This window comes from Bufo bufo, chromosome 11 (genome assembly GCF_905171765.1).
Source record: "Bufo bufo chromosome 11, aBufBuf1.1, whole genome shotgun sequence".
Classification (NCBI taxonomy): Eukaryota; Metazoa; Chordata; class Amphibia; order Anura; family Bufonidae; genus Bufo; species Bufo bufo.
In genome coordinates this window covers 88,636,162-88,662,251 of record NC_053399.1, presented here as the reverse complement: position 1 = coordinate 88,662,251, position 26,090 = coordinate 88,636,162, and the positions used below count along the sequence as shown (strand labels likewise).

Here is a 26,090-nt window from a genome sequence, read left to right as displayed (position 1 = left end):
AGCCTAGACCGCACTCACAGTAACTTCATTCACAAATGGTGGAGAGGCAGGGGAGGGGGCTTGGAGGGGATTCCACAAAGCCCCTGATGAAAAGAGAAAGGTCAACACACGAGACCTGCTCCAGAATACCCTGCTGCCTTTTCTGTTTTTCAAATGGGAAGAGTCAGATGAGGGGTAAACAGTATATCTTGGAGACATCAGTGCTAGCAGAGGGTTCCCCCTTAAACAATGGCAGGAGACGGTGGCAATATAAATAATGGTAACAAGAGTCTACCCATTAACACCGTCAGGGACGTGCACTGACATTTTGAAGGGCAGGGGCTTAAGTAAAAAAAAAAAGGGCACTTGTCATAATTTAAAAAAATGTTTGTCCTACCTTGTTCTCCATTAATTTTTGGATACTGTAATTATAAACACGACAGAATCCACAAATATTACTTTTTTGGTTTCACCATACATATTATGGTAAAATGAGTGATGTCATTACAAGACGCTACAGACTCTAATATGCAAGGAGACAAAGCACTACAACCCCCAGTATGCAAAAGGGCAAAGCATTACAACCCCCAGTATGCAAAGGGGCAAAGCACTACAACTATTGTTCCTTTGCTTACTTGTTTTGTTCCTGGACTTTAAATGATATACAATATATATTACCAGGGCGGGCACAGAGGGCAGACAGGCACTAAAGGAATAAATTGCGCTGCCGCCGGCGTGATGGAGGGGGGGGGGGGGGGTGCGTGCGGACTCGCAGCGCGCCTGTAGTGTCTTTAATATTGATTAGACCCTGGGCGAGAATTTACTTGGGCCCCCTGGATCCCACCTTCCCACACCCTAGCAGGCAATCACGCCCTCCACCACTATATATAATATAGCTTACAGTGAATGACTGTAAATACTTCCAGTTCTGAAGACTCCAGCGGCTCAGGATCAGTGCTCTGGACTGGAAGTGGGCACCGCTCTGCAGGAAGGAGACCGGGGCTCGGCTCACCCTAGTGTTACAGTGCACCCCAGCACCCCACAGTATGCAGTCTACCACCCTATAGTATACAGCACCACACAGTATGCAGTACAGCACCCTATAGTATACAGCACCGCACAGTATACAGCCCCCAGTATACAATCTCATGCAGCGGCCTCCCCCAGTATACAATCTCATGCAGCAGCCCCCCAAGTACATAAGCCCACACAGCAGCCCCCCCCAGTATATAAGCCCACACAGCAGCCCCCCCCAGTATATAAGCCCACACAGCAGCCCCCCCCAGTATATAAGCCCACACAGCAGCCCCCCCCCCAGTATATAAGCCCACACAGCAGCCCCCCCCAGTACATAAGCCCACACAGCAGCCCCCCCCCAGTATATAAGCCCACACAGCAGCCCCCCCCCCAGTATATAAGCCCACACAGCAGCCCCCCCCAGTATATAAGCCCACACAGCAGCCCCCCCCCAGTATATAAGCCCACACAGCAGCCCCCCCAGTATATAAGCCCACACAGCAGCCCCCCCCAGTATATAAGCCCACACAGCAGCCCCCCCCAGTATATAAGCCCACACAGCAGCCCCCCCCCAGTATATAAGCCCACACAGCAGCCCCCCCCAGTATATAAGCCCACACAGCAGCCCCCCCAGTATATAAGCCCACACAGCAGCCCCCCCCCCGTATATAAGCCCACACAGCAGCCCCCCCCAGTATATAAGCCCACACAGCAGCCCCCCCCAGTATATAAGCCCACACAGCAGCCCCCCCCCCCAGTATATAAGCCCACACAGCAGCCCCCCCAGTATATAAGCCCACACAGCAGCCCCCCCCAGTATATAAGCCCACACAGCAGCCCCCCCCCGTATATAAGCCCACACACCCTCCCCAGTAGTCACATCCACCTCTCCCCTCTACAGACGCTGCTGAGCCGCCATCCCTGATCCTCCTACTCTGCAGTCAGCCAGTCCGTGTGATAGCAGAGCGCTGCCGACCCACGTGACCTACCCTCCACCTGCAGAAACACTGAGTCCTGGAAGAAAGGACCTTTGATTACCTCATAGCCATGTGACCAGTAATATTGCTAGGTTACTGGTCACATGGTGATGATGTCATGTAAGGTCCTTTCTCCCACAGTTCGCTCTGGAGTGCCAGTGTTCTGTAAGGGCATTAAAGGGGCAGGGGCTCAAGCCCCCTTTGAGCCCTATGTATGCACGTCCCTGAGCAGTGAAAGCCATAAAGGACCCCAATAAGCAGTGAAAGCCAGAGAGAGTCTGTAAAAGGTGCCAGTCACAGAGTGCCCCTATAAACAGTGCCAGCCACAGAGTGCCCCTATAAACAGTGCCAGCCACAGAGTGCCCCTATAAACAGTGCCAGCCACAGAGTGCCCCTATAAACAGTGCCAGCCACAGAGTGCCCCTATAAACAGTGCCAGTCACAGAGTGCCCCTATAAACAGTGACAGTCACAGAGTGCCCCTATAAACAGTGCCAGCCACAGAGAGCCCCTATAAACAGTGTCAGTCACAGAGTGCCCCTATAAACAGTGCCAGCCACAGAGAGCCCCTATAAACAGTGTCAGTCACAGAGTGCCCCTATAAACAGTGACAGTCACAGAGTGGCCCTATAAACAGTGTCAGCCACAGAGAGCCCCATAAACAGTGCCAGACAGACTGTCCCTATAAACAGTGCCAGCCACAGAGTGCCCCTATAAACAGTGTCAGCCACAGAGTTCCCCTATAAACAGTGTCAGTCACAGAGTTCCCCTATAAACAGTGTCAGTCACAGAGTGCCCCTATAAACAGTTTCAGGCACAGAGTGGCCCTATAAACAGTGTCAGCCACAGAGAGCCCCTATAAACAGTGTCAGTCACAGAGTGCCCCATAAACAGTGTCAGCCACAGAGTGCCCCTATAAACAGTGTCAGCCACAGAGTGCCCCTATAAACAGTGCTAGCCACAGAGAGCCCCTATAAACAGTGTCAGCCACAGAGAGCACCTATAAACAGTGTCCGGCACAGAGTGCCCCTATAAACAGTGTCAGTCACAGAGTGCCCCTATAAACAGTGCCAGTCACAGAGTGCCCCAATAAACAGTGCCAGCCACAGAGTGCCCCTATAAACATTGCCAGCCACAGAGAGCCCCTATAAACAGTGTCAGTCACAGAGTGCCCCTATAAACAGTGTCAGTCACAGAGTGCCCCTATAAACAGTGTCAGTCACAGAGTGCCCCTATAAACAGTGTCAGTCACAGAGTGCCCCTATAAACAGTGACAGTCACAGAGTGGCCCTATAAACAGTGTCAGCCACAGAGAGCCCCATAAACAGTGCCAGACAGACTGTCCCTATAAACAGTGCCAGCCACAGAGTGCCCCTATAAACAGTGTCAGCCACAGAGTTCCCCTATAAACAGTGTCAGTCACAGAGTTCCCCTATAAACAGTGTCAGTCACAGAGTGCCCCTATAAACAGTTTCAGGCACAGAGTGCCCCTATAAACAGTGTCAGGCACAGAGGGTCCCTATAAACAGTGTCAGTCACAGAGTGCCCCTATAAACAGTGTCAGTCACAGAGTGCCCCTATAAACAGTGCCAGACACAGAGTGCCCCTATAAACATTGCCAGCCACAGAGAGCCCCTATAAACAGTGTCAGGCACAGAGTGCCCCTATAAACAGTGTCATGCACAGAGTGCCCCTATAAACAGTGTCAGGCACAGAGTGCCCCTATAAACAGTGTCAGGCACAGAGTGCCCCTATAAACAGTGTCAGTCACAGAGTGCCCCTATAAACAGTGTCAGTCACAGAGTGCCCCTATAAACAGTGCCAGTCACAGAGTGCCCCTATAAACAGTGCCAGCCACAGAGGGCCCCTATAAACATTGCCAGCCACAGAGAGCCCCTATAAACAGTGTCAGTCACAGAGTGCCCCTATAAACAGTGTCAGTCACAGAGTGCCCCTATAAACAGTGACAGTCACAGAGTGGCCCTATAAACAGTGTCAGCCACAGAGAGCCCCATAAACAGTGCCAGACAGACTGTCCCTATAAACAGTGCCAGCCACAGAGTGCCCCTATAAACAGTGTCAGCCACAGAGTTCCCCTATAAACAGTGTCAGTCACAGAGTTCCCCTATAAACAGTGTCAGTCACAGAGTGCCCCTATAAACAGTTTCAGTCACAGAGTGCCCCTATAAACAGTGTCAGTCACAGAGTGCCCCTATAAACAGTGCCAGTCACAGAGTGCCCCTATAAACAGTGCCAGCCACAGAGTGCCCCTATAAACATTGCCAGCCACAGAGAGCCCCTATAAACAGTGTCAGGCACAGAGTGCCCCTATAAACAGTGTCAGGCACAGAGTGCCCTTATAAACAGTGTCAGTCACAGAGTGCCCCTATAAACAGTGCCAGTCACAGAGAGCCCCTATAAACAGTGTCAGGCACAGAGTGCCCCTATAAACAGTGTCAGGCACAGAGTGCCCCTATAAACAGTGTCAGGCACAGAGTGCCCCTATAAACAGTGCTAGCCACAGAGTGCCCCTATAAACAGTGTCAGGCACAGAGTGCCCCTATAAACAGTGTCAGTCACAGAGTGCCCCTATAAACAGTGCTAGCCACAGAGTGCCCCTATAAACAGTGTCAGGCACAGAGTGCCCCTATAAACAGTGTCAGTCACAGAGTGCCCCTATAAACAGTGTCAGTCACAGAGTGCCCCTATAAACAGTGTCAGCCACAGAGAGCCCCATAAACAGTGCCAGACAGACTGTCCCTATAAACAGTGCCAGCCACAGAGAGCACCTATAAACAGTGTCAGTCAGAGTGCCCCATAAACAGTGCCAGACAGACTGTCTCTATAAACAGTGCCAGCTACAGAGTGCCCCATAAACAGTAACAGTCAGAAATTGCTGACATACATAATATCAACAACTGTAGAGTTCCCTCATAAATAATACAAGCAAAGAGTGGCATCATAACCAGTGCCAACAAGAGTGCCTCCTTAGGGTACTCTCACACTAGCGTTTTTCTTTTCCAGCACTGAGTTCCGTCTTAGGGCTCTTTCACACCTGCGTTATTGTCTTCCGGCATAGAGTTCCGTCGTCGGGGCTCTATGCCGGAAGAATCCTGATCAGGATTATCCTAATGCATTCTGAATGGAGAGTAATCCGTTCAGGATGCATCAGGATGTCTTCAGTTCCGGTACGGAACGTTTGTTGGCCGGAGAAAATACCGCAGCATGCTGCGCTTTTTGCTCCGGCCAAAAATCCGGAACACTTGCCGCAAGGCCGGATCCGGAATTAATGCCCATTGGAAGGCATTGATCCGGATCCGGCCTTAAGCTAAACGTCGTTTCGGCGCATTGCCGGAGCCGACATTTAGCTTTTTCAGAGTGGTTACCATGGCTGCCGGGACGCTAAAGTCCTGACAGCCATGGTAAGTGTAGCGGGGAGCGGGGGAGCAGTGTACTTACCGTCCGTGCGGCTCCCCGGGCGCTCCAGAGTGACGTCAGGGCGCCCCAAGCGCATGGATCACGTGATCGCATGGATCACGTCATCCATGCGCATGGGGCGCTCTGACGTCATTCTGGAGCGCCCCGGGAGCCGCACGGACTGTAAGTATACCGCTCCCCCGCTCCCCGCTCCTACTATGGCAACCAGGACTTTAATAGCGTCCTGGGTGCCATAGTAACACTGAAAGCATTTGGAAGACGGTTCCGTCTTCAAATGCTTTCAGTACACTTGCGTTTTTCCGGATCCGGAGTGTAATTCCGGCAAGTGGAGTACACGCCGGATCCGGACAACGCAAGTGTGAAAGAGGCCTTAGGGGCTCAATACCGGAAAAGAACTGATCAGTTTTATCCCCATGCATTCTGAATAGAGAGCAATCCGTTCAGGATGCATCAGGATGTCTTCAGTTCAGTCGTTTTGACTGATCAGGCAAAAGATACTGCTACGGTTTTATCTCCGGCCCAAAAAACTGAAGACTTGCCTGAATGCCGGATTTTTTCCCATAGGATTGTATTAGATACCGGAATGCCCGATCCGTCCTTGCGGTCTGCGTAAAAATTTTTAAAAAGATACAAGACGGACAAGCGGAGAGATGGATCCGTTCTTGCAATGCATTTGTGAGACAGATCCGCATCCGGATGCGTCTCACAAATGCTTTCAGTCACATCCAGATCGGCGGATCCGGCGGGCAGTTCCGACGACGGAACTGCCCGCCGGATCACACTGCCGCAAGTGTGAAAGTAGCCTTACCAGTTTCAGATAGATAGGACCCCCCCCCCCCCCGGTAAGAAGTCCTGGTCATAGAGTGTCACAAACTTTCTCAATCTATACATAAAAACATTCAGATGGCGGGGGTACAGTAATTGGTGGTCCGCTATGGTCATACCTTTTAAGTAGTGTTGAGCGAACTTGTGTTTTAAGTTCGGCGTCTAAAGTTCGGGTTATCGAAGAATCGCGTTATGGATTCTAAATTCCGTTATGGTCCGTGGTAGCGGAATCCATAACGCGATTCTTCGATAACTCGAACCCGAACTTTAGACGCCGAACCTAAAACACAAGTTCGCTCAGCACTACTTTTAAGCCTTGTATATATAACTTGTGTTTAGAGGAACATATTAGCGTACGGCCGCACCTAGAGACTACTTCTCCTCTTTTTGAATCCACTCCTAGTTTTGGCTTCAGAAACGGCATCAAAATACCTGAAAGTGTGGCCCTTAGGACCCGGCAGTACATAACAGGATCTGCTAATACACTGGCATGTACAGAAACATAGCTCAGCAGGCGAACACAATAGTGATCAATACCTTGCACACTGAGAGCTGGAGCAGGGGGTGTGTGAGGGGTGGAGGTTGGAGCACATGGAAGCCCAGGTCTTCTGGTGGAGCTATCACAGGGAGGAGGAGTGCTGCTGCTGCTGTAGGCTCAGAAGCCCACCAGGCAGATTGGGCTGGGGGGGACGAAGCATGGATGCAACAGGCAAGCTGCAGAATTAAGGATTGCATTCCAGAGGGGAGTGAAACTGATCAGAGAGGGAGGTGCCTTGGGCTTGGAGACTGACTCAGAGCAGAGTTCAGCTGGGAATGTAGTAGGACTTTCTTGGGGCAGGAGAGTGCGGGATACTCCAGGAACACAGCACAGGGCTGGATGGGAGGAATGTCAGGAGTGGATCTATGCTATGATCCATACCTGCAGCAGGAGCTGCCATTCCTAAAATTCTGTCAGGACATTGGATCCTAAAAGTTTTTGTTTTGAATCATTTGCAACAAGAAGATAGGAGAAGATATACCAGGAGATCCAAGAGGACACGTCTGCTCTGAAGGTAAGACTCAGGTCCTACATATGTGTGTGTTTATGGATTGGGATGATATGGGTCATTGAGCAGTAGGTTCCTTCAAGCTGTTGTGAAACTACTACTCCCAGCAGGTCTCAAAAGTTGGAGTCATCAGGTATAAGCATTGTGATTCATTTTGGGCGTTGCGATGGCGATGCGTCCGTCTCAAAAAAACTCCTGCTCTTATGGTCCTGTGAATCTTTGCCAGCATAGACTTCTTCGATGTACGTCGGGTAGCGACATGTCTGTGACCGATGGGTGCCACATAATTGCGCGTGAGTGCTGACATTCACATCGTCAGGCGATCTTATGACCAAAGTTAGCCTAATGCCTCCCGCAAAAACATATCCGCAACAAATACGGATGACGTCCGTGTGCATTTCGTATTTTGCAGAACGGAACAGCTGACCCCTGATAGAACAGTACTATCCTTTTCCGTTATGCGGACAATAATAGGACATGTTCTATCTTCCGTTTTTTTTTCTGATCCATTGAAATGAATGGTTCCGTATACGGAATGCAAAAAACGGAATAAAAACCACATTTGTGTGCAAGAGGCTTTTAGCTGTGGTGAAACTACTACCCCCAGCATATCTGAAGGGTTGCGATTATATGGGTTGGGCCCCATGCACCTGAGCATATGTATTTTGCGGTCCGCAAATTGCAGATCTACAAAATACGGTACCGTCTGTTTTGCATCATTTTTTTTTTTTTTTGCAGACCCATTGACTTCAATAGGTCCGTGGTCTGCATTTTGCGGCCAAGTATAGGACATGTTCTATTTTTTGCCAGAACGGACACATGGATGCGGAAAGCGCACTGATGATCCAAGTCCTTTTAGCATCCGTATATCAGATATGCAAAATGCAGACCACGGACCCATTGAAGTCAATGGGGGAGATTTATCAGACTGGTGTAAATTAGAACTGGCTTAGTTGCCCATAGCAACCAATCAGATTCCACCTTTCATTTTCCAAAGGAGCTGTCAAAAATGAAAGGTGGAATCTGATTGGTTGCTATGGGCAACTAAGCCAGTTCTACTTAACACCAGTTTGATAAATCTCCTCCAATGGGCCTGCAAAAAAAACATGGACGGCACGCGGGTCGCATCCGTTTTTTTGCATGTCCCTTGTTTTGCGGACTGCAAAGCGGATATGGTCGTGGCTTTATAGGTAGCAATAATGACCGGGGATTGATATAATTATTCCTATTCTATCCTACAGAACTGAGTAAAAGCTGATTTTTGTAACTCTACAACTACTACAACTCCCAGCATGTGTGAGCAATTGGAATTATATATCGATTAACTTGGATTCATATGTAACATTTGTGATCAATTTTGATATATGGGGTGTTGAACACTGATTAAAGCGGAGGTCTTCCAAATTGTGGCCCTCAAACCGTTGGGAGCTATAGTTTCACGGAGATCGGAGAGACACCGATTGAGGACCACAAGGATGAGGGTGTAAATGATGCACTGCTGACCTTAAATAGAGAATGGCTCAAGAATCTGTCTTGCTCCCTATGGTCTATAGTTGCCAAAAAGTCGCCAAGTAGCAGTCTTATGGAGACGTCTGAGGTTTTCCATGTCAGATGTCTGATTAGATATCCTATCTGAACTCTTACATTAGTCAGATGTCTCATGGTAGATTGTCAGTCCCTCTTTACACCTCTGAGGATAATGTACCACGCGCTTCACTCTTGCCTGAACCTGGTAGATCGAAATTTTGTCAATGAATGAAGCCTCTTGATGTTCGTGTGATGAGCACTGACCGGCACCAAAACTTGCTGACGCATTTGACAGCCAAGTGTTTATGACTTACCTTGTTTCTAATCCTTGGAGGCAACAAGGTTTATGTCACACTGATCATCAACGTGGGTGCTGTATGGACAGTTCCTGAAAGAATTGCATAGTGGTTACCATTTAGACTACTCATTGTTGTATATGGGGGTCATTTAACCATGAGGAGATATCTCTGGTGGTCTGATGTGTCCATGCAACCTTCTCAGAGTGGATAGTGTCTACTTGCTGTCTTGATCTGTTGGAGGCAACACCAGAGCTGTAGGTACACCTCACTAGAAATGTTCCTTCATTGGAATTTGTACCCACTTCATGTTGATATTGATGGCAGTCGACAGCAGCTGTCCATATAGACCAGTAGTCTCTAACCTGTCGCTCTCCAGCTGTTGCAAAACAACTCCCAGTCTGCAGCTGTCAGGTTATGCTAGGTGTTGTAGTTTTGCAACAGCTGGAGGGCCACAAGTAGGAAACCACTGATAGGGTAAGTTCTCACAGAGTTTTCTGGAGGAGATTTTGGGGCAGGTTTTTCAGCCAAAGACAGAAGTGGATTTCAAAGGAATTAGAAATATAAAGGAATGGCTCATTCTTCTCCTTCTTGCTGTATCCACTTCTGGCGTTGGCTGAAAAACCTGCAGAAAAATCTGTCCCAAAACTTTATCCCAAAAACTAAAGGAGAGGGTCACACTCTGCCTTCTGTAGGTGACCTGCCAGACCACTTGCCATAGTACATGAACAAAGTTGACCACTAAGACATGAAAATCTATAGACTTCATATAAGATTGTTCTGTGATGCCCATGGAGTCTCCAAAAGTATGATTAGCAGCACGTTACTAAGTAACCTGGACAATGCAGTTTTGAGATGTCCTGCTACCTCCCTCGTATGGGCTCATCTTCAGGCAACACATACCTGGACTACAGGATCCAGTGAAAGTTCACGAGGTGGTGCAATGTAAAACTATGAGGATGTTCTATACCTTCGCCATGTCCCGCACCTCAAAATATGTGAAAGGTGACAGGACCTAAGACCAATGTTTCCACTTAGAGTGGAGTTAGTTAGGATGTCTACCTTGGACCTATATATATATATAGTTGTTAGTTGAGGTCATGGAAATGTCTGCTAGGTAATGATTAAGATGGGATTCTCTTCTACAGTATGTGAGTAGCTGATACATTGTCTGATAAGAAGGTAAGCTGTAAAGTGAATGAACAGTTACTAAATAGAAAAAAATAAATTGCTACCACATACCAAGGAATAGTGAAGAAGATGCCAGTGTTCCTGCTTCGATGTTTGGCCAGCTGGTATTCTAGCCTGAAGTATGTGGTCCATATGGATATGGTCCGGGTTGAATGGCCTACAAGGCAACATAGGAAGCAAATGATGACCAACTTGTATCCTATCATATACCGTACATCTTTTAAAAGCTGATATAATATAGGCATCTTCTTATATGTAGTGGTATGGTCCATAGAGCAACAACAGTGTACCTTGCTTGTGGTTGTATGGGTCATGCTGGTATTATGTCAGCACCTTCTGGTTTATATTTACATATACACAGCTGCTATAACATGAGCTACGTATTTAAACCTAAATGTGCAGAATATTGGCATTACTGTGTCACCTACAGTATGGTTGCAGTTCTTGGTCATGGATACAGGTTTCTGGTATCAGTCTATGTTTCTATGGTGCCCCCCCCCCCCCCCCCCCCCTCCATCTACAACCAGCTTTAGATCCCTTTACTCAGTTTCTCCTTTTTTTTTATAGATTTCCTCAGTAACACGAAGAACAGGGCTGAGGCTTTCAGTCTCTAAGATTTGAGACCTTTAGGTAAGCTTATGCTGACAAGTTACCTGCCCTAGGGGGTAGAGAAGGTGGGGGTAACTGGTGGTTCTGCTGTAAGCTTGTGGCTCCCAGAGTTATTTATTTCCTCAAGCCTCAGGTATCAAAACTTCCAGATCTTCTGATGTCTGCCTTACAGTCCTCGCATTCCTTTCCAGCAAAATGGTGACCACAGGGTCAAGCCAGCCTCCAATGTATTCTACATCAGATAGTGTATGGATACTCTGATCAAAGAAAATCTTGCTTTCTAGATAAGGGTTCCGAAGTCATAGCTCCAAGTAACCTAAGGATGCTTGGTTCTACCATTTTAAAGGAACTGTCCACCTTGCAAAACATGACATCTCCTTGATCATGAGATTAACACTGGAAGTATGGCAGTTACTCATTTGATTGCATAAAATAGTGCAGGATCATTCAGGCATTACAACCATTGATCCAGAACAGATACAAGCATGGATGATGTGTTCCTAAAATTGAGAATTTATTAGTGTATTACATGTTTCGAGGTTGGTTCGATGTCTTCTTTGGGTACATGAAGTATGGCTGGTATCAGCACCAGAAGATCTAGGATAGATGCCAGGGCCCATTGGGCTTGGAGAGGTCCATAGTAATCTAGGTAGACATTGTGTCCTCCAGAGTTGAAGGGACACCAACCTCAAAATGTTCCATTAAGACACATGGACGTCACTGTTGTAGAAATTCGCTTGCATCAGACGCACGTATGCAAGCTGCGCTAAAAGTGCACCGAAGTACGCCAACCACAAATAATTTCCCCCGTGACAAGTGGTCAGATCTCTTCTTCAAGTACATGAAGTATGGCTGTTGGCAGGGCTGGTGTCGACACCAGAAGATCTTGGATATACGCCAGGGCATGCTGTGCTTGGGGAGGTCCATAGTAATTTAGGTAGACATTGTGTCCTTCAGAGCTAAAGGAAAATCCTAAGTGGAGGGGGGCACAGCTTGGTGATGTCCATGTGTCCTAATGGGACCCTTACACCTAGTCAATGTGGCTGTGCATGAATTTCAATGACCTGATGAAGCACGTCTTGTTGGCTCACGATGCCAGGCATGCCTCCATTGGGTCGTGTGGATTTCCCTGTAGACAAAAGTATGAAATGTTCTTAAATTAACAACATTAGCAATGATGAATCGAGGCCGGGGGTGTAAGGCGATGCCCGCTCATCTGGTGATTCCCCAGCAGATGACACAGAGCGAGATGTGTGTTTTCACACTACGCAGGATGAGCTTGGTGAGAGGATGATACTGACTTTGCCAAATACCAGAGCAGATGACTCCCGACCTCTGTCACAAAGGTAAATATAGGCTCCTCAGCGGCCCTTCTTAAAGGGCATTTACACCTCATGTTTATTTATGTACCGAAGCAATGAGTGTGGGATTAGAGGTGATTTTTATGGAAATTTACCCATAATGCATTAGTCATGGCCAACAATGGCGGCATAACCATGATGCAATGGAGGGTTGGCACCATTCTGTCCTCTCTGTAAATGACAGAGAAGAGAAAAACCATTAGCAAATGGGGAAGATCTACAAGCGCAAGGTGGCAGATTTCTGCCCCGCCACCCCAAAAAACCACAGAAAACAAACACGCTACGCACCAAATTATTACGTTTTAGACACTTTGTTCACCAGAGAGGAAACTTTCTAACATGTCTAGCAAATTGCGTCAAGTTCACCGTTCCAGATGCGCCAATTTGCTCCATTTTCATGGAGATTTTTTTTCTTAAGATATGTAACGTGCGCCTAATTTATGGTGGGTTTTACACAGTCAATGTCCTAACGCTGTGTGTATGTGTATATAGATATATATCAGCCTTGAGGTGGTTAAAGGGGTTATCCAGAAAAAAAATATGGCTGCTTTCTTCCAAAAGCAGCACCACACCCTTTCACAGGTTGTGTGAAGTATTGCAGCTCTGCGCCATTGACTCCAATGGAGCCGAGCTGCAATACCACACACAACCAGTGGACAGGGGTGGTGCTGTTTTTGGAATGCAGAGTGGCGCGTATATTCTGCGTGTACCAAACACGCCGCCATGTAGACATGAATTTCCACCGTGTACATGTCACTAGCCTCCGACAGGTGTGGGCCTCCCAGACGTACAACTAGTATTACACCTGCTGGTAGCCAGGGCAGAGCCTTCTAGGACTTGTAGTCCAGGCCAGGTCGGCCATGTCTGCTGGTAGTTTTCATTGCTGGATCAGTGACAGGTGATTGGTGTACATACACATTTCTGTCAGACATGTAAGGCCTCCGTGTTTACTGTGCTGTGTGTGGCCTCTGCAGATGACAGAACTGTTATCACTACTCTGTGTGCAGTCGGTTATATTAAAGTCTGTTTTTTCTGGCAGTCATCTTGACTGAAATGATCTTGTTTGTTTTCATGTATCCTGTCAGGGTCACACAGGAAGAGTCCTTCTTAGCATCCAATCAGGTGGCTGCTTTCATTTTACAAAGTGCCTTAGAAGGATGAGAGCTGGAATGTGATTGGTTGCAGCCTTCACCACACTGATCCTGGTTGTGCTTTAGGCAGCCATTTTAATCTCTGTCAGCACTAGTCCTCCTGCATAAAGAGCAATATAGGCACAAAATGTCAGCGCTGCCAATCATCCAGTAGAGAGAGTAATATAGTAATCTCTTATTATAGTGCCAGTTATAGTAGTGTCCCATATAATACTCATTCAGAATAGTGCCTCCATAGAATAAAGGTAGCAATTGTACCTTCACACAGTGCTAGTAGACATCCATAAAATGGTGGCAGTCATAGTAAAAGTCCTTAGAATGGTGCCAGCACCACCATAGAATGGTGCCAGTCATAGCAAACGTCTATAGAATGGCGCTAGTCATAGTAAATGTCTATAGAATGGTGCCAGCCATAGTAAAAGTCCCTAGAATGGTGCCAGCCATAGTAAAAGTCCCTAGAATGGTGCCAGCCATAGTAAAAGTCCCTAGAATTGTGCCAGCCATAGTAAAAGTCCCTAGAATGGTGCCCGTCATAGTAAAAGTCCCTAGAATGGTGCCAGTCATAGTACAAGTCCCTAGAATGGTGCCAGTCATAGTACAAGTCCCTAGAATGGTGCCAGTCATAGTACAAGTCCCTAGAATGGTGCCAGTCATAGTACAAGTCCCTAGAATGGTGCCAGTCATAGTACAAGTCCCTAGAATGGTGCCAGTCATAGTACAAGTCCCTAGAATGGTGCCAGTCATAGTACAAGTCCCTAGAATGGTGCCAGTCATAGTACAAGTCCCTAGAATGGTGCCAGTCATAGTACAAGTCTATAGATTGGTGCCAGTTATAGTAGTGGCCCCCAAAGTGATACCGGTGGCTGAAGTAACCCCCAGAGTGGTGCAGCAGTAGTGTCCCGCACAATTGTGTGGGTGGCATTAGTGGCCTACAAAATACTTACTACAAAATATTTCTTAGGACCAGTCACTGTTGTGGTCCTTTGAGTGATGCCAGTCTTAGAATGGCACCGGCCACACTAATGGCCCTCAGGCCATAGTGGTGGTTGATATATTATTTCCAGTAATAATAATGACCCATAGGCTAGCACCCATCACTGTTGTGGTCCATTGAATGATGCCAGTCATAGACGTGGCCCATAGAATTGCGCTTCCATGGAATGACTAGTACAGCATTGATCCCCTGCATCAGAATGTGCCTGCTGCTCCATAGATACATCACAGACTGCTCTGTGTGGTAGCATGTGTCCTACTAGAGCGGCCATCTTGTATTTCCTCTTAGTTGTTCATCAGAGTTAGGCCTCATGCACAGAAAGCCTTTTTTTTGTTGTAAGGACTTCCTGATGAAACATGGCTGGAGAGCGACTACAAAGGGCATTTGAGTGACCTGGCAAAACCTCAATAGGAAGTGTGCCATATTTCTTTTGCCCCAGGGGAACACTTATTTCCATGACTTCCTTGCCTGTTGGCATGGAGGGACCATTCTAAGAAAAAGGACTGTCCAAAGCAATCCTGTCCTTCAATATCTTCTATTCTGGCAAACATGGCAAGTCATTTGCAGTATGTAACATATTCTGTACCATGATCCAAGATCTGGAGCTGCCATCTTGTCTGATCAAGACCTACACATCAGAAGATGTTTACTAACAAAGTGTCCTAGTGTCATCACATGGAGTTGTGAACTTGGACGTGCTCCACTGAATAACTCATTCCAGGAACTCCTGGAATAGCTGGAAGGTCAAGGGAAGGCCTGGTACAATATTAGCAGGCAGGGAGGATTGACTAGAATAGGCTCACGCATGGATACTAGAGAGAACACGTCTGTAATAGATTAGCATGTTCTGTCTGGTGGATTACTGCTACCTTCCCGTAGGTGATTGTGCGGACATAGCTGCTGTGTCCAAAGAATTCACATTGGCTTCATATACATCCAAGTAGAGGTACCTCCATATCATGGTGCTATAAGGGGTCTAGGTTCTTGTAAATCCATGAGAAGACATTGTTGCTGCCTGTAGTCTATAAACAAAGCACTGACTGCAAACTGCCATAAAACAGCCTGTATTCTGCTGAGGGGTCACTTTCCATGGTCTCTCAAATGGATTATGACCCGGGGTTCGATGGTTGGACACACTCTAAGGATAAGCCAAAATATCTAAAAGTCTGAATAACCCCTTTAACTTACATTCTCTAAGGTCAGGTCTAAGTTCTAGGTCTATCAAGGGATCAATGGTAAATTTAGGTTGTCCTCAAGTGTATGTTTCGGGCCATGAGGGTTCCTCCTGGCCACTTTTTGTATAAGTAGCAAACGTGGGAGAAAACAACAAAAAGTTGCAAATTTTTGTGTAAAACGGCACCTGCGGTAACATTTGCCACCTTTGTACACCAACAATGATGCCCCCCTTCGACTCTTGAACAAATTTCTCACGCCCCCATTTGCACGTCATTTTTCTTGAGTGGTGGGTCCTGCACATCTTGGTGGGCACCATGTTATTTTCCACGGGTGCCATAGCCGACGCGTGTTCTTCTTTTATGATATGTGCGCCCTAGTTCTCACATTACTATTTGAGTGCCCTCCGGCCATAAATTGCCCGGTTGGACAAAGCTGGTGGCACACTGTTCAAGCTCGAACAAAAGAAATCTGAGATAAGCTGGCAGAGGGCCTAGAACCGTAACACCCAGGTGGTAACACCATCAAATCCATAACATCCTGAAGCAACCTCTCTGTCCTCGAGTAATCTTGTGACCTTACCTGCACCCTCAGGTTCTAGGTACGTGGCTGAATCACTCTTGGAACTGTCCAGAAATTGGACCTGTTCCTTGAAACTCAAGGAAATGGATTGACTTGGAGCTTTTATGACTATTTACTGTGCAGGGTGCCAGGTACTGGAGATACTGGTGGCCTCCTGATCAGCCACGCTTTTCCAGTGTGCAGTTTTCTTTTTGTTTTAACCCTTCATGTACAGCAGCTGTTTTTTTTTCTTTTGGTACTCTCAATGGGCTGTCAGAGCTTGACGCTAGAGGGGATGGCCGGCTCTGCCCGGATAGTTCATCTACCAGAATGCATTCCATGTGTCTTAAAGTTGCGTCAAGAGGGATTGGACAGTCCCGGCAGGACATATGGAAGGGATTATATTGGGAGAGCGCTGCCATTTATTTTTATTATTTTTCCTCATGTCGAACTATCGTTGTCTTATGATTGGTTAACCCTATGTAGTGCCGCACTAGTGTACGGTGACTGGTTGCAAGAATCTGATATTTTTAAAAATTTTATTTAAAATATGGGACATTACGGTCACCAAAATTTTGGTCACTACTGTATTCAAAATGAGGTTTTTTTTTTCCCTGAAACGGTGCCACCCTTGTCCATAGGTTGCATCTGGTATTGCGGTTATTAAAGGGCTTCTTCCATTAAGACAACTTATCCCCTATTCACCGCGTAGGGAATAAGTGTCTAACCAGTGGGGGTCCGACTGCTGGGACCTCAGCCGATTATGAGAACAGGATCCCGTGCCCAGTCATGCATGCTCTATGGCGCTCTATAGGGCTGCCAGAGACAGCCGAGTATACAGTTGAATCAGACACTTATCCCCCATACCAGGGATCAGCAACCTCCGGCACTCCAGGTGTTCTGAAACTACAACTCCCATTCACTTCTGTGGGAGTTAGAAGAACAGGTTTGCATCCTGGGAGTTGTAGTTTCACAGCAGCAGTGAAGGTTGCTGATCTCTACCCTATACTGTGGATAAGGGGATAGGTTGTCCTAAAGGGACAACTCTTTTAACTTGAATAGCACTGAGCTGCAATACTAGACACAACCACTGCACAAGAGTGGCGCTGTTACTATGTAAAAAGCAGTTTTTTTTTTCTAGTCACATTTATTTTTTTCAATTCCTATTTCTATAGAACTGTCCCTTTAAGAAAAAAATACAATAGAAAATACTTAAAGGGGTTGGCCCACCTCAGACGAAGACGTAGGCACATACCCATAGGGGGTTCTATGGGGGTAGGTATCTGGATGCGTAAGTCCCAGTGGCACATTCTTCGCTGAAATGCGATTAGTGGACTTTGCTCCGAAGTGATTAACGCTGAGGTCAGGGGGCGCGCGTTACCTCATCGCGGAGCCGTGTGCCATCCCGTGAGCTCATTTTGGGCAGAATAGATGATATTAATGTCCCCGTGTACAGCGGCCCGGGGTCCAAAAGGGGAATCTCGATGAGCCTACCAGGGAAAGCTGTAGCGTCGGCTGACTTGGCTACTTTCACACTATTACGTGATCCAGTTCTCTTGGTGATCCAGTAGGAAACAAAACAAATGAGCCTGGACCATTATCGAGCAGCTGCTGCAGCTGTCAAGCCGGAGCCTGCTACTTTCCTTTACTGGCCTCTTAAAGGGCCAGTTCATTCTCAAATCCCTAAATGAGCATTTTCCGCTTAAAGTGAATCTGTCGCCAGTTAAACCAGGCTCCATACCTTGTAGGGCTAGCTCAGCTGCATGCAATGATGCTTATAACTTGGCGATCTGTGGCATAATTCTGCAGATAAATGAGTTTTAAACCATGAGCAGTTAAGTGCACCAAGGGCGGGCCAAAGCCTCTCTGTGGACTCTTAATCCTCCTGATTCTTCTGCCAGCTCCTCCCCCTCTCTTTCTTGATTGGCCGGGCCTTGCGAGATGACTATACAGGAACGTGGCCTGTCGGTCGAGAAGGAGGGGCTTGCAGAAGAATCGGGGTGCATAGAGTGTCTTGGTCCCGCCCTCGGTGCACTTAACAGCTCATTTGCATTTGAATTAAAAGTACTTTTTCTCCAGAATGAAGCAGCAGATAAAAGGTGTAATTACATTCAGCCTGGTGTAACAGTGAATTTCCTAGTCCCAAATGACCAGTGCTCACATAATTGCGCCAAATAGTGAACATATAAAAATGCCATATAGTTCCAATATAACCTTGCTTTATAACATTCATATAACACCATCCAATGATGGCAAATAATAAAAATCAAAAACAGTGTTCACATAATAGTGTCTCATAGTGAACATATACTGTAAAACCGCCATATAGTTCCCGGTTCTTATTTTGCCAACTATACAATATTACTATGCAGAAAAATTTAGTGATGAGCCAACAGAGAGGAAGTTTGAAGGGGACGGACTGTGGAGACCCCATGACACCTGTTTTTTTCCTGTCGCCTCCATTGCCTTGTGTAGCTGGCGTCTTATACCGTAGCACGCTTGCACATGTTTATCTTGTAATTTTACTGCATATATAATTATCCCCGCACCCAGTCATCAGAATTTGGCAAATCCTTCACTTTCACATACCGATTACTGGCTGTTATTTTATTGTATATTATGGTGTTTTTAACTGTGTGCTTTGTATTAGTAAAATGGCTCTAGGACCTGTTGGGTGCCTCTAGCCTGGATACGAGATGAGATACGGCCTCTAGCCTGGATACAAGATGAGATACGGCCTCTAGCCTGGATACAAGATGAGATACGGCCTCTAGCCTGGATACAAGATGAGATACGGCCTCTAGCCTGGATACAAGATGAGATACGGCCTCTAGCCTGGATACAAGATGAGATACGGCCTCTAGCCTGGATACAAGATGAGATACGGCCTCTAGCCTGGATACAAGATGAGATACGGCCTCTAGCCTGGATACAAGATGAGATACGGCCTCTAGCCTGCATACACGATGAGTTACGGCCTCTAGACTGCATACACGATGAGATACGGCCTCTAGCCTGCAAACACGATGAGATACGGCCTCTAGCCTGCAAACACGATGAGATACGGCCTCTAGCCTGGATACAAGATGAGATACGGCCTCTAGCCTGCATACACGATGAGTTACGGCCTCTAGCCTGGATACACGATTAGATACGGCCTCTAGCCTGCATACACGATGAGATACGGCCTATAGCCTGCATACACGATGATATACGGTCTCTAGCCTGCAAACACGATGAGATACGGCCTCTAGCCTGGATACAAGGTGAAATACGGCCTCTAGCCTAGATACAAGGGGAGATACGGCCTTTAGCCTGGATACAAGGTGAGATACGGCCTCTAGCCTGGATATAAGATGAGATACGGCCTCTAGCCTGGATACACGATTAGATACGGCCTCTAGCCTGGATATAAGATGAGATACGGCCTCTAGCCTGCATACACGATTAGATACGGCCTCTAGCCTGCATACACGATGAGATACGGCCTCTAGCCTGGATACAAGGTGAGATACGGCTTCTAGCCTGGATATAAGGTGAGATACGGCCTTTAGCCTGGATATAAGGTGAGATACGGCCTTTAGCCTGGATATAAGGTGAGATACGGCCTCTAGCCAGGATATAAGATGAAATACAGTTGCACGTGGTGGCCTACAGGTTCAGATCTGAACACATTTGTCCTCAGATGTTACAACTGGACCTGTAGGTCCTGCGCACGTGTAGGTTGGTGAAGCTGACGTCCATAAATGCTGGATTAGTGATAAATCCGGTGACCGGGCAGTCAAGAAACTGCCGTAATCTGGTGGAGTAATTCCTGATAAACCCTTGCTGTGTGTGGGCGAGCATTATCCTGCTGAAAAATGCCATTTGGAAGTCCTGCCATGAAAGGAACACATGTGGCCTCAGGACAACCTGCACATATTGGTTAGCTGTTGGTGTCCCACTTACCACTACTAGGGGTGACGTCATATGTGATGGCTCCTCAGATCATCACACCAGAAGTTGGTGCAGTGTGTCACTCCACAACAAAGGGAGGATTAAAGAGCTCGTCACGAGGCCTCCATACTCACACCCAACCATCATTGGATCCCAAACAGAACCTGGATTCGTTGCTAAAGACAATGTGGTTCCAGTCTGTAGCAGTCCAGGGTTTTCGTTCTTGACACCACTGTAAACAAAGGCGACAGTGGCTGGAAGTTAATGACAGGACACGTACTGGACACTGTGACACCAAATTTACTTTTCCTCTCTTTGTGAGAGTGTCTGCAGTGGACCCTTTTTGGGGGAATGTCTCGCAGGTTCTTTTTGGGGAAGCATCTGTGGAAGGCCCTTTTTGAGGGAATGTCTGTGTTGGGCCTTTCTGTGATCATTTTTAGACCCTACAATGACCGTCTAGAGCAGAGTAGCCAGAGGTAACATCTGTCATTCTTATCAGACAGGACAATGTAGCTTCTGGGAATGTCTCTTCTACCATAGTACGGTATTTTATGTCTGACTTGATGTACAGCGGCAATTACTTCAAGTACTATATCCATAAATGCCCCAAAGGAGATCTGCTCTGATCATGAACTGAATAAAGGACCATTGTCTCAGAATCGTCAACGGCTATTGTATATTTGGGGGCTTGTTGTAAAGAAGGTAAAAGGGTCTGTATTTTCACAAATTGGACTGAACTGCAATACCAGACAAGGGTGGGACTGTTTCTGGAATAAAATGAGACGCCTTCTTCTAATCTAAGACCTTAAAAGGGTTTTATTGATGACATATCCTCAGGATTGGTCACCAATACGATATCGGTGGTTTTCCAACACCAACCACCTTCACTGATCAGCTGTTTCAATCAGCCTTCTGCTTCCAGCTCCATCTACTCCATCCAAAATAGATGATCAATAGGAGTGCCTGGTGTCTTACCCCCCACCAATCAGGATAGGTCATCAATATCTAAGTCCCAGAAACCCCTTTCAAGGATATAGTCACCTTAATTAAACTGACAGTTAAATGACCCCCATGGAGTGGCAATCACTACATACTTAACCTGCCTGGTGTGTCCAGGGATGCTTTTGCTGTCCCCCACCCCTTTTGTTATGCAGGCTGGGATTAATAATAACCTCACCATACCAGCATTACAACTGGAACTGGTGATGTCACCGAACAAGGACATCATCATTGTTCACGGCTCCACTTCTGGCTATAGATGGCGCCCTAGAGTACACGCCAGTATTACTGACCTCACCCAATCACCTTCTCAGTACATTAGACCCTGGCATCTACTCCTTTTTGCTAAAAGTTGACAATCTCAGGCCTTAGGTTAACTTTGTAAAAATGCCCTGGTTTACCGAAGCGGCTATTATTTTTCAGTCTTGTAGCTGGATACATGAGAAGTGTTTATGCTGGAAGGAGTCGTACGTCGCTCGCAGCCACATTCCTGGATATTGTGCTCAGACTGTTAACATGTGGCGTATACTCAGCACGGAGGCAAAGGTGACAGACAGACATAGACGCCTATACGCTGTATTTTCCAGGAGCGGTTTCATTGTACAGTATAATACCTCACTTATATACTGGACGTCACTAGCTGTCACTTATCCTAGTGGAAAACTGATGCCTTCTGGAATTCCACCTTGATCCTGTGAAATGCAGACCTTTCATAGGAAGAGGCCTCCACCCACCAGAACAGAGAAGTCAGGGATCCCAGAGCTGGCCTCATGTTGGATGGTGCCCTGTGTAGCACCTTCTGTTGTCCCCACCCCATAAAAAAGTACTGTCATACTATACAGTGCCTAATTATATGTGCCGTACAGTATAGTACCATACATTGACCTAATGCAATTGCCTAAATAACAATACTAGACAATTCCCGCACCACATACAATGCCAAAGTAAAAACCACAATGGAGTGGCCAAATAATACCCTCCTACAGAAAGCAAACACCACCATACTATATCACCAAATAATGCCACCATGTAGTGCTCAAATAATGCCACCATGCAGTGCTCAAATAATGCCTCCATGCAGTGCTCAAATAATGCCACCATGCAGTACTTAAATAATGCCACCATGCAGTACTCAAATAATGCCACCATGCAGTACTCAAATAATGCCACCATGCAGTACTCAAATAATGCCACCATGTAGTGCTTAAATGATACCACCATGCAGTGTTCATATAATGCCACCATGCAGTGTTCATATAATGCCACCATGCAGTGCTCAAATAATGCCGCCATGCAGTGCTCAAATAATACCACCATAAAGTTTTCAAATGATAACACCATGCAATGTCAAATCATACCAACATACGATGCTCAAATAATATCACTATATATTCCTCAAATTATACCACGCAACAGCGCTCGGGTAATTTCACCGTACAGTGCTCAAATAATACCGCCATGCAGTGCTCAAATAATACCACCATGCAGTACTCAGATAATAATATTACTCTTCTAAAGCCAGACAGACCTGTTTTTAATGGCTGTTTAGACATCAGTGCACCCATCTCGCGCTCGTCAAAAATGGGTAGACTATGAAAAAAAATATAATATATACTTTATTTAATTCATGTAGTATTTATAAAAACATGTAAGTAAAATAGCAGCAGGTGAAACCCCAAAAGAGGACAAAGAGGGAACTGCAGAGTCCGTCCGCCGCAGAATATAATTCAGCAGTAAAACCACTATCACAATATGCCCACAGAAAGCATTACTAGTGCCCAGGGCACAATGGCCACATATGGGTTACTGACAGAACAATGCAAATTAGTACCATCTGCAGCACGCCGACTATGCAGTCACCTCCTCCGAACGCCGTTTCGCCACACAGGCTTCTTCCGGGGATAGAGCCAACGCCGTTTCGCCACACAGGCTTCTTCCGGGGATAGATCCAACGCCGTTTCGCCACACAGGCTTCTTCCGGGGATAGAGCCAACGCCGTTTCGCCACACAGGCTTCTTCCGGGGATAGAGCCAACGCCGTTTCGCCACACAGGCTTCTTCCGGGGATAGAGCCAACGCCGTTTTGCCACACAGGCTTCTTCCGGGGATAGAGCCAACGCCGTTTTGCCACACAGGCTTCTTCCGGGGATAGAGCCAACGCCGTTTTGCCACACAGGCTTCTTCCGGGGATAGAGCCAACGCCGTTTTGCCACACAGGCTTCTTCCGGAGATAGAGCCAACGCCGTTTCGCCACACAGGCTTCTTCCGGGTATAGAGCCAACGCTGATTCGCCACACAGGCTTCTTCCGGGGATAGAGCCAACGCCGTTTCGCCACACAGGCTTCTTCCGGGGATAGAGCCAACGCCGTTTCGCCACACAGGCTTCTTCCGGGGATAGAGCCAACGCCGATTCGCCACACAGGCTTCTTCCGGGGATAGAGCCAACGCTGATTCGCCACACAGGCTTCTTCCGGGGATAGAGCCAACGCCGTTTCGCCACACAGGCTTCTTCCGGGTATAGAGCCAACGTCGTTTTGCCACACAGGCTTCTTCCGGGGATAGAGCCAACGCCGTTTTGCCACACAGGCTTCTTCCGGGTATAGAACCAACGCCGATTCGCCACACAGGCTTCTTCCGGGGATAGAGCCAACGCCGTTTCGCCACACAGGCTTCTTCCGGGTATAGAGCCAACGTCGTTTTGCCACACAGGCTTCTTCCGGGGATAGAGCCAACGCCGTTTTGCCACACAGGCTTCTTCCGGGTATAGAACCAACGCCGATTCGCCACACAGGCTTCTTCCGGGGATAGAGCCAACGCCGTTTCGCCACACAGGCTTCTTCCGCGAGTATGATTTTTTTTTTACCGCTGTTTCAGGGAATTGATTCGTTACCATGAAGCACGGGGAAATTCAGCTTTGCGGCGAATCGAATTTTCCCTGAAATTCAGATCAAAGTCCACTTTGATTTGCTCAATACTTCTGAACATGATTATGGGGGCAGCCATCTTGGCTCAGCTATTCTTAACAGCATTTAGAAAATTGCTTTACGGCAGCTCCATGGGTCGTAGACACGATTGACTGGAGAGGACCCTGATGACTTATATAGAAGAGTTTTCTAGGCATGCTCTGTGACCTGTGCAGAGGACATTGTACAAGATAAAAACAGATATTTTCTTTTTTTTTTTATCTATACACAGAGGTGATATCATTACAGGCAGGATTAGAATGACAGATAAGCAGATAACTGCAGTAAATTTGTCTCTATTAAGCTTAGTCACCAGTGGATAACTGCCATATACTTGCTAATATGTAGGGACGGGGATGGAGAACATTTTTCTAATACTTTATTTACGGAAAACCTTTATTTATATAAAAAAACATTGATCATTTTCTGACTACGCATTTCCTTTAAATGGTTAGCTGTATGGGTCTGTTCAGTCAACACATGTCCACTGTGTCTGACCAGCTTCTCGGGGCCAAAATCTGCTGCATGGGGTACAGTTGCCTCCCCCCGGGGAATTCTTTTTGCCTGTGAATGTTCCTTTTAAACATTTTATTTTTCGGCCATTTCTAACCACATCGGGTTCAGGGACAGCCATGTGACAGACCCCTCTGACTATAATGCTGTGATGCAGATGTGATAGGGGAAAGCTGGGTGACAACCCCTGTCAATACTAACCGTGTCCATAAAACAGTTGAAAAACACTTTTTTTTATATTTTTTTTTTAGGTCTTGCATTGGTTGATTATGTATAGTCTGTGTATGTTGTGTACTATACCTAGACGCTGGTATGACCCCGCCATGTGCTTCGCTGCTGTCTCTTTAATGTGCTTTCACACCGCCATATAATTGCTGCGTTTCCTCCGAGCGCTCACCCCGTTGACAGATTATTGTCATTTCGTATTGTTGCAGTGTTTCCCCACCCTAAATTGCGAACAGAAGATTCCTTCCAAATGGCAGAGGCGTTTGGTTCTTCCGAGCCTCTGCCAGGTGGGATTTTATGATAATTCCTACAGTAAAAGTCCCAGAGAGAGCGCTGCCCGCCCCTCCTCTGCTGCATGTCACCCGGACAATGCCTGCGCAATCACTGCCTTCCTTTCAGTCTGCAAAATAAAATGTCCTGCTCGGAGGTCACCTGAAGGTCACGTTTCTCATGTGATGCCGATTCCCGGCCCTTTCATCCAGGACATCGCTAGTAACAATGCCAGCAGCAATGAGAGGGGCTGTCACCCTGCATCCCAAAAGCCTTAAAGGGGGCCTGAACCTGCACTGTACAACCCTCCTCCCACCGCTCTGCCTCTAAGTGTCAGTCTTCATCTATCTATCTGGGATCTACCCAGGCTCGGACTGGCCCACAGGGGTACAGGTGAATCCCCGGTGGGCCCCTAGTCTCCCACCCCCTGCACAAGTGACTTACTGCACTGCATACATATATTCAATGTACAGCACCTCAACCAGACTATGTTCATATAAAAGACTTGTTAGATTATTTATTATATTTGAAAGTATCCGTACGGTGGGCCCCCAAAATAAATTTTACTGGTGGGTCCTAGGTACCCCAGTCCGACACTGGATCTACCTGTATCTATCTATCTATCTATCTATCTATCTATCTATCTATCTGTCTGTCTGTCTATCTATCTATCTATCTATCTATCTATCTCATATCTATCTCATATCTATCATCTATCTATCTATCTCATATCTATCTCAGATCTGTCTATCTAGCTTTCTGAAATCCCTCCTCCCTCGGATATATGCAGGGATTCTGAATGATCTACCATCCATATTGTCGTCAGGATTGAATCAGTAATTCATCAGTCATTTACTAGGACATGCTGACCATATCGAATACTGATGGAAACTATACGCCCATATGAATGGCCCTATTCATTAACGCTAGCAGCTGATTCCGGTACACACAATACCCGCCATATACGGATTGCAGATATGCTCTTGTGATAGTCATGCCTCTATATGATTGTATAACTTGATTAAATACTTTGTGTAGCCG

General features: G+C 46.8%; 1 protein-coding gene across 4 annotated transcripts in view; it reads left to right on the top strand.

Annotated features, from left to right (window-relative positions):
• The first annotated feature begins 6,902 nt into the window (after positions 1–6,902).
• The window catches only part of ADAMTSL4 (ADAMTS like 4), a 113,543-nt gene continuing 94,355 nt past the window's right edge, over positions 6,903–26,090 (top strand). For 3 of the 4 annotated variants that reach the window (XR_005774884.1, XR_005774883.1, XM_040412458.1), the window contains exon 1: positions 6,907–7,287. The gene's annotated coding sequence lies outside the window, so the exon portion shown is untranslated. Of the gene's footprint in view, positions 7,288–26,090 lie in introns of all 4 variants that reach the window. The other variant, XM_040412459.1, reaches the window with a different exon arrangement.